The sequence below is a fragment of the Octopus sinensis genome, linkage group LG24, assembly GCF_006345805.1.
Source record: "Octopus sinensis linkage group LG24, ASM634580v1, whole genome shotgun sequence".
NCBI classification, from domain to species: domain Eukaryota; kingdom Metazoa; phylum Mollusca; class Cephalopoda; order Octopoda; family Octopodidae; genus Octopus; species Octopus sinensis.
Window position 1 is genome coordinate 12,390,803 of NC_043020.1, and position 10,884 is coordinate 12,401,686.

Genomic DNA, 10,884 nt, shown 5'->3' on the forward strand with positions numbered 1-10,884 from the left:
TGTAAAGCCATTGTTCTGACAGATTTAGGTAAACGCAAAAGGTCATGACATCGTCTTGAAGCAGACAAAGTACGGAGTTGTTTATATTTCGCAACATTATCTTTAATCATTACTCTTTAGGCTGACATGTTTTGACAGTTTTATAGTCATTGGCTGACGTTTATATTCCCCCTCTCTTATTTCCTTCCTCGTACGTTTTATAATATTCATTTTCATTCTCTGATTGTCTCCTTCGTATTCATATACTACCAATTAGATTAATGTCCGTATAATAAAAACGACAGTTATCGACCAGACTGTCAACTTGTCTCTTGTTCTAAGTACGTATGTATCAGTAGCAGCGTGGTTAGGCTGCGGTGGAAGGTGTAAGGGGCGAGGTCGCTTCGAGCAACGCTTTATGTGGGTGGCACTATTGGGTTTATTTACTGTATAAGCCTGTAAAGCCGGGGCACGGGGTGTTACAGTTAAGGGCCGGGATCTTTTCGGTTTGAACAGCAGTTTTTTTTTTTATAATTTCCACGTAACTAAACACTTTTAAACTTCGTATACTGGTAGAATGTGTTTATAAAATATCTTTTTCTCTTGGCTTTATTGAGAAAATTCTATAGTTTGTAAGATATTTGTTGTTTTTATCTTCAATTTCTGCAATTTTAACCAATCAATGACGTCTATTGGGGTGAAAACATTCTGTGCCGTATGAATATGTCCCTCGTTTGAGAAACAGATTGGGTTTATTTACATTTGTGAAGAAAAAAAGATACCCTTCTCCCTAACCCTAAAAGAGATTGAAATGCAATAGATCGATACTAGGGTCATAATTATGGGTGACAATTTCATATGACACCGCTAGAAAAAACTGCCGTTCAAACCGAAAAGATCCAAGGGCCGCCCCGGATGGTGCACGCATGCACGCACACACATACACGATCTATATCACTGGTGATTTTCTAGGTGTGTATATTTATGTTGAAAATAGCAGTCAAAATTCCCAAAATTCATTCCTTAAAGATTGTGTTAAACCAGGTGTTTTCAACCTGGATCCATATGGCCCCTAAAGAGCCATATAAGAATTGCGGTGGGAGGGGTGTCCTGCAACAAAGTAGTAATTGGGAATCCACAATAGTATTTTAAGTGCTCCTGAAAATATTGTTTTAGATGTACCGTATTTTAATGAGTATAAGGAACCCTCGTATATAAAGAAGCCCCTAATTTTGAGGGCTTAAATTTTGGAGAAAAGCTTTTGTTGAACCCCCTAATTTTGAGGGTTTAAAATTTGGAAAAACGGTTTTGTTGAACCCCCTAATTTTGAGGGCTTAAAATTTGGAAAAAGGGTTTGTAAAGGACTATAATACTATCCATGTAAAGGAAACTCCCATATTTTTTAAACCTAATTTTTGACAAAAGAGGGTACCTTATACATGTTAAAATATGAAATGTATTGCAAGAAACAACTAGGTTTTTTTCTCGAACATTTTACATAATTCAACCTACACAAGTTAATGTGTGGAAGCAAAACAGGAATTTTGAAAGAAATTTCTATAAAACTAGTTTTTAAATATCGAATGACTATGGAGAGGTTCCACCAGAATAAAATGATAATCAAAGGGGTCCAGAGATGAAAAATGGTTGTGAACCCCTTGTGTTAAGCAATGCAATCCTCAATATTCTGGTGACAGGAGTCTTACAACTTGGGCGTATTTCAATGTTGTTTTAATATATTTTTTGGCTAGCCAAAAGGATGGGGTTTCGAAACCAGCCGGGGACGTTGGAATTTTATAGGCGCTGGTGTGGCTGTGTGGTAAGAAGCTTGCTTCCTAATGACATTGTTTCCGGGACATTTTGGGCAATTGTCTTCCACCCATAGCCTTGTGTTGACCACAGCATTGTGATTGGATTTGGCAGACGGAAGCGGAAAGAAGCTGCTCGTGTATGTGTTGTGTTGTCTTTGTGCTTGTGTTTGTTCCCCCACCAACGCTTGACAACCAGTGTTGGTGTGTTTACGTCCCCGTGAGGTAGCGGTTCGGCAAAAGGGACCGAGAGAGTACATACCAGGCTTTAAAAATAGCAAGTACTGGGATCGATTCATGCGACTAGAAAAACAAAATTCAAGGCGACGCCCCAGCATGGCCTCATTCTAATGACTGAAACAAGCAAAACAACAACAACCACAGTATCGTCAACAAAGATCTAGCTCAGATCTAACATCGAGTCCTCGAAGCAATTACAGAAAAACAAACTCGTCGAAGCGTGAGATTTTCTCTGAATTTTGATGGCCTCCTCTTCAGCTGATTCGAGAAGAATTCTTTCACCGAGGCCAGAAGTGCTCTAATGACTTCACTGCTGGATATCACTGAGGGTGGCATATCTTGTAAATTGATGGTGCATTGCAGAGAGGCAGAAATGTATATACTGAGATGGGTAATAGGATGAGGAGGCAAAGAAGCAATCGGTTGTGGTGGTGATGGTGGTGGTGGAGTCACTGTAGATCAATCAATACCACGCTTCATTTATTTCGCCATTAAGCTTATTCCCCCCCCCTCTCTCTCTCTCTCTCTGCATCCTTCTCTCCCTATACTTCACTCGACACGTTTGACTGAACAACAGCCTGTCGTTCGCTGTAGAGGTTCTCGCTGTTGTTGATGATGATGATAATGATGATAAAGAGGGGGAAGGTGTTGAGCATCATCAACGTTGTCACGTGCTGGTTATGGGGATGATAGTGCGTGATGGTGCTACTGTTAATGGTTAATGGTGTTGTTGATAGTGGTGATGATGATGGTTGGGGGGGGGCGTTAAGAGTGAATGGAGCATAAGGTTGAGAATGGATATCAAATCTGCTAATGATTTTAGCGAAAATTGTATAACTCTCCATCTATCTATTTATCCATCCATCCATCCATCCATCATCCATCTCACTTGTTATCCGTCTACCTAACTATTTCTTTACTGCCCACAAGGGGCTAAACACAGAGAGGACAAAGTCAGACAAACGGATTAAGTCAATATATAAAAAAAAATAAAGAAATATATATCGACCCCAGTGTGTAACTGGTACTTAATTTATCGACCCCGATGGGATGAAAGGCAAAGTCGACCTCGGTGGAATTTGAACTCAGAACGTAACGGCAGACGAAATACCTTTTTCTTTACTACCCACAAGGGGCTAAACACAGAACAAACACGGACAGACAAACGGATTAAGTCGATTATATCGACCCCAGTGCGCAACTGGTACTTATTTAATCGACCCCGATGGAATGAAAGGTAATCAACCTCGGCGGAATTTGAACCCAGAACGTAAAAGCAGACGAAATACCGCGAAGCATTTCGCCCGGCGTGCTAACGTTTCTGCCAGCTCGCCGCTTTATCCGTCTACCTTTCTATCGTTCCATCCATCCACCATCTGTCTGTCCATCGTTCCATCCATCCACTATTTATTATTTATCCAGATTATTTATCCAGAAATGTAGCCAAATATGTGGAAATGATGAGAGAGAGAGAGAGAGAGAGAGAGAGAGAGAGAGAGAAAGAGAAACGGATATGTTGAGCAGTTGGCATATCGCCTCACGTGACCAAATGGAAAAACATGTCATGTGACCTGAAAATGCAAACGCCATTTTGTTTTGATTTATCAGTCGCATATCCTATCGTCTGCCATGGTTGCCATTTCGTTGATATTTATTTAAGTGAATCACAATGTCGGGGAGAGGGAAAGAAAATGGCGTCGGTACCTTGTAGACGGGGCGGGGGGACGGAAGGGGACATCATAAATCTAAACTATTAATTGCTTGTGTTTGTGTACGTGAACATTTCCTATATAACTCTGTGTATGTATGTGTGTGTGTGGTGTGTGTGTGTGTGTGTGTGTGTGTGTGTGCGTGCGTGTGTGTGCGTGCGTGTGTGTGTGTGCGTGTGTGTGTGTGCGTGTGTGTGTGCGTGTGTGCGTGTGCGTGTGTGCGTGTGTGTGTGTGCGTGTGTGTGTGTGTGTGTGTGTGTGTGTGTGTGTGTGTGTTGAATGAAGCGATATCACCATGGACGTTGTGGTCGTATTGAATATCCATCAATTTCCAGCTGGCAAAAATCCATCCCTGTGTCAGGAACAAGGGTCAGTTGGCAGATGTATCAATCATGAGAATGTCAGCTTCCATGGAAAGATGAAGTGGATGACGAGAAGAACGAAGAGGATGACGACGGTAATGTTGGTGATGACAGCGATGACAGTGATAAAAATGACGCTAAAGATGAGGAGGAGAATAACTACAACAATGATGGCGGTGGTGGTGGCGAGGATGGTGGTGGCATTAAATTTCCGTGGACGGAGGTCGCCATCATAACGGTAATGGAAGAGGATGAGAACGAGGCGGATGACGATGACGAAAACGATGGTGATGATGACGCCGATTAACGTCATCATCATATTTGGAATTTTTCCTTGAGCTTGTTTTTATAGCAAATCCTCTTCACGTTTTCTTTCAAATCTCCGCCAAACTCTATTCTTCCTTGTCCTTCCGAAGTCGTTTCGAAGCTGTTTGCTTCTAATTTTGTCATTAGCGTCACATGGGCACACATACACACACGTCTTACTACTCCGCATTAAATTTCTGTGAACGAATGACGCATCTACCTCATCAGATGTTCGAATGACGAAGACATATCCTATATGTCCACGAAACTTTAAGTGATGTCGTATCGGGCTAAACTACTAATCGGTTGAGTGCTACTTTCGTTTTTACATTCACTAGTGAGATGTGTGTGCATTTATTATTATTATTATTATTATTATTACTGAGTGAGAGATTGGTGCACGTCATCAAAGTGACACTGGGGTAAAATATACGAAGCCCAGTATACCCATCATGACTACCCGTCTAAGAAGGGTACACCACGTACATGCATCACAACCATATTTGCGTGACATGGTGATTTCATATCAAGATAAACAGCGCATGACCTTGCAGGTGGAGCACAGTTAGAATTTTCTTCTGGTCGAGTAGCCCATCCCGCTCAAAAAGTCCCTGAATAAGGATTGTTTAAGGATGTTGAACGAAACACCCATGTTTCCAAATGTGAATTAACCAAATCCCAAAGAATTCCTCTCAACACATGGCTATGATGCTCCCCCACTACTTCTGCTCATGATCAGAGATGCACATATCGTCAGCCACTAAGGGACATGCTCAACTGGTTATGGTCAAACAACTGATAAGCAAATCTGTGGTATTGAGCAGAATATTTGCTGTAGCCCATCTTTTACACGAAGACAAAACATGTACAAGATAAGACTTCCAATCAGTTAAGATTAGAAGCCACGAGGGTCACTGCCTGATACTACATCGAGTTCAGACAAAGTTTCAGATAGAGTTCATTGAAAGTTTCATGCTAGGAATATCATTGCGAGAGCATATCCGAAATGAAATAATTTGCGAACAGAGCCGAGTGAACGACGTGATTGCAGAATACCGAAAGTATAAATTCTTCTGGGCCGGACATATCGCAAATTTCATAGATAAGAGGCGAGCCCTTGCGGTTGCCGAGTGGTATCCAAAAGATTGGGAAGGGTCACTCGGATTTAGTTAAAAGATTTGGGCCAAGATTGAAAAGGATGGCGCAATCAAGAAAGAATTGGAAGCACACCGTGACCAGCAACATCCAATAGTCCATCTGATAGAGTGACGCCCCCCCCACACACACACATTATTTCAAATGGAACGATCCTGCTACATCATAAGTAGATGAATATCTAGCAGAGGGATATCCCTGGTGTGGTAAACAGAATGAAGACATTCTCCTCCTTGTGACCCAAAAGGGTTCGGCTTGAAATTTCGAGGACATTGCAGAATAGAAAAGACATCCGAAGAAAGCAGAAGAGCAAAACCGCTGAAATAAAATGATCATAACAAAGTGGCTGTGTGGTGAGTAGCTTGCTTACCAACCACATGGTTCCGGGTTGAGTCCCTCTGCGTGGCACTTTGGGCAAGTTTCTTCTACTATACCCTCGGGCCGACCAAAGCCTTGTGAGTGGATTTGGTAGACGGAAACTGAAAGAAGCCTGTCGTGTATATATATATATATATATATATATATATATATATATATGTGTGTGTGTGTGTGTGTGTGTATAATTGTATGTCTGTGTGGACGCGTGTGCATGTTTGTGTGTCTGTCCCCCCCCTAACATCGCTTGACAACCGATGCTGGTGTTTTTACGTCCCCGTCACTTAGCGGTTCGGCAAAAGACTGATAGAATAAGTACAAGGCTTACAAAGAATAAGTCGTGGGGTCCATTTGCTTGACTAAAGGCGGTGCTCCAGCATGACCACAGTCAAATGACTGAAACAAGTAAAATAGTAAACTTAGCAGTTTGGCAAAAGAGACCGATAGAACAAGTACAAGGCTTACAAAGAATAAATCCTGGGGTCGATTTGCTTGACTAAAGGCGGTGCTCCAGCATGATCACAGTCAAATGACTGAAACGAGTAAAAGAGTAAGTCCTAGGAACACATTGGAGTATATTGAAGTAGCTCGTCTTTATGTATACTGTTTATATTAGTCGGACTGCTAGTGTCTTTGTCTTGGTTGCTGCTTTCTCTACGTTTCGGCTGTTGTACGCGCCAGTCTTATTCAGTTGTTTTGAACAAATTGATAGAGGTCATTACTAGAAAATTAGAAAACTTAAAGAAACAGCGTATATACCTATTTCTTTATTACCCACAAGGGGCTAAACACAGAGGGGACAAACATGGACATACATAGGTATTAAGTCGATTACATCGACCCCAGTGCGTAACTGGTACTTAATTTATCGACCCCGAAAGGATGAAAGGCAAAGTCGACCTCGGCGATATTTGAACTCAGAACATAACGGCAGAACATAACGCAAAGCAATTCGCCCGGCGTGTTAACGATTCTGCCAGCTCGCCGCCTATATACCAGAGTATATACCAGGACATACAACCCTCTAAGCATGTCAAGTGCAGAGATGAATACAATATGGGAACCAAAAAAGAACACTTTGGATATGGTTGTAACGTATTAATGACTTGCTGGACACAGTATTCCGTTATGCAACCATGATATACTACAAAATATATTTTTATAAGTCAATACCGCGTTCTACTGTGTTAGCAGTGCTATTAAAGAAAATCTGTAGAGAGAATCTTAAATTGTAACTTATATTGTCGAGAAGCAAACTTGGCATGGTCATGGTAGGAAAGTCTTTATAAATCTGCCATTGTCGAGAAGGAAGCGGAGTCGACATGTTCATGGTAGAAAGGTCTCTAAAGTCTGCCTTTGTCGAGAAGCAAAATTGGCATGGTCATGGTAGGAAAGTCCCTATAAGTCTGCCAGGTAGGACTGACTTGTATTTAACCACTCACAACAACTATGCCTCGGCCATCCTCCTCTTTATTAGCACTGCTGCAACAGCAGCCATTCAAGAATTTGGACCTGGAGATCTCCATTTCCAGCGACTTCGAGGGCCACCTCCCAGTGGTGTTGGGCGTCAACGAAGAGCCCTCGACTACAACAAGATGACCAAAGTTTTTTTTTTCCAAGGTCTGGGGTCTCCCGCCCCTAAGCCCTAGACCATCACCTAATCACCCTTACCCGTCTTGTTGCTTAACAACAACAACAGCTGCTGTTCCTTCAGAGCTGGCCTGGAGCTACACCACTACATCCCAACTACACCATTATGACACTATACCTATTTCTTTATTACCCACAAGGGGCTAAACATAGAGGGGACAAACAAGGACAGACATATGGATTAAGTCGATTACATCGACCCCAGTGCGTAACTGGTACTTAATTTATCGACCCCGAAAGGATGAAAGGTAAAGTCGACCTCGGCGGAATTTGAACTCAGAACCTAACGGTAGACGAAATACCGCTAAGCATTTCGCCCGGCGTGCTAACGTTTCTGCCAGCTCGCCGCCTTATGACACTATACCACCACCACCACCACAACAACAACTACGCAACAACAACAACAGCATCACAATAACCACCACTAACTAAAAGGGGCTGCTGAAAAGTTCCTTGCTCTGGTACAGAAGAATCAGTTAATTACAATTGTATTCAACGAGTTTCCCTCTCAGATTCACACATCGTCGCAGTCCTTCAATTTTTCTAAGCCTTATAAAAGAACTTTGAAGGTTGGGCCTCCACCTAGGCCTTTTGCGACTCCCTTAAAGCCAGGAAGTTTTCAGCACCCCATCCTACATGAACCTGCGTGGTAGCATCACCGCCACCCTTATTATCCCGGTGTATATTCATCACAGCGAGCTGGCAGAATCGTTAGCACGCCGGGCGAAATGCTTCACGGTATTTCGTCTGTCTTTACGTTCTGAGTTCAAATTCCGCCGAGGTCGACTTTGCCTTTCATCCTTTCGGGGTCGATTAAATAAGTACCAGTTACACACTGGGGTCGATATAATCGATTTAATCCGTTTGTCTGTCCTTGTTTGTCCTCTCTGTGTTTAGCCCCTTGTGGGTAGTAAAGAAAGAGGTATTTCGTCTACCGTTACGTTCTGAGTTTAAATTCCGCCGAGGTCGACTTTGCTTTTTATCCTTTCGGGGTCGATAAATTAAGTACCAGTTACGCACTGGGGTCGATGTAATCGACTTAATACCTATGTCTATCCTTGTTTGTCCCCTCTGTGTTTAGCCCCTTGTGGGTAGTAAAGAAAGAGGTATTTCGTCTGCCGTTACGTTCTGATTTCAAATTCCGCCGAGGTCGACTTTGCCTTTCATCACTTCGGGGTCGATAAATTAAGTACCAGTTACGCACTGGGGTCGATGTAATCGACTTAATACCTATGTCTGTCCTTGTTTGTCCCCTCTATGTTTAGCCCCTTGTGGGTAATAAAGAAATAGGTATATATTCATCACCACCACTTCCGCTACACTTATACCCTCATTATCATTAACACCGGAACTACCACCCCTACCATCCTCAGCTCTACTACTACTACCGTTACATTAGCATCATTATCACCGTAACTACCACTACTAATACTACCGCCATCACAGCCATTATCAACGTCATCGCCGTTACCACTGCCATCACTATCATAACTACTACTACCACCACAACCATCACACCCACCGTCTCAACTACGAGTATCATTATCATCACCATCGCAACTAGCACACGCACCACACCACCACCATTGCTACTACAGCCTTTTACTGCTACCACCACCACCACCATTACCACCGCAACCATACCCAGCATGAACACCATAATTACTACTACTACCACTACCAACATCGCCACCACAACCATCACCACCACCACTATCACCATCACCACCACCACCATTACCACCGCAACCATACCCAGCATCAACACCATAATTACTACTACCACCACCACCAACATCGCCACCACAACCATCACCATCACCACCACCATACCCAGCATCAATATCATAATTACTACTACTACTACTACTACTATCACCACCGACATCGCCACCACAGTCATCACCACCACCACCACCACCACAACCATACCCAGCATCAACATCATAATTACTACTACTACTACCACCACCACCACCATCATTATTATCAAGCATATTCCAATCAATGATAAGCCAGGTAATAATCTGTCATGCCAGGCATTGTGCGGTATTGATGATAATTTTTATCGATTGGTTACGTCACATGAACTGCAGCAGTCACTACTACTGCAGTTCATGCTGCTGTTGCTGCCACTATTACTGCTGCAGTTGCTGCCGCTGTTATTGTTGTTGCAGTTGCTGCTGCTATTGTTGTTGTAGTCACGAGATGGTCACTGTTGGAAGGCTGTTGAGCAAAAGTTTTATAGGTCCGGAGTTGACCTAGGGCTGAACAAAACACATGAACCACCACAACCACCACCACCATCAATGATAGTAACCACCACCACAACCACCATCAATAATAGTAACCACCATCACCACCACCACCACCACCACAACCACCATCACCACCACCACCACAACCACCATCACCACCACCACCACAACCACCACCATCAATAATAGTAACCACCACCACCACCACCACCACTATCACCACCACCACCATCAATAATAGTAACCACCACCACCCCCACAACCACCACCACCTCTATCACCAATAACAACAACAAAGCCAACATCACAGAGAAACCAAAGCAACAACACAAACAACAGGAGAAAGAAAACCATGAAAAACGTCAGCTCCCACCATCGTTATCAACAAAAACAACGCCACTACAAGCAACACCAATGTCACTACTGACCACCACCACCGAAAGGTGTGTCTAATTGTAATATCGAGAGATCTGTCACCTCCAGGCAATACCTTTGCACCAGACGTTGTTATTATTACATGCATTCCGTTAATCTCCGTCGCTTTATCCCTCTTAATACTGTGTCTAGATTTTTCCTCAATAAACATCAATCATTTGTCTACCACTCGAGTTAGATCTATCTATCTATCTATCTATCTATCAGATGTATGTGTTTATATATATATATATATATATATACATATATATACACCCATATATATATATATATACACATTATATATAAACATATTATAACACACAACCATATATTACACACACACACACACATATATATATATACAACACACGCACATATATATATACACATATAACACCACCACATATATATATATACATATATACACACACACACATTATATACACACACACACACACATATATATACACATATATACACACACACACATATATATACACATATATACACCACACACACATATATATATACACACATATATACACCACACACATATATATATCACATATATATACACACACACACATATATATAAGAACACGTATATACACCACACCATATATAT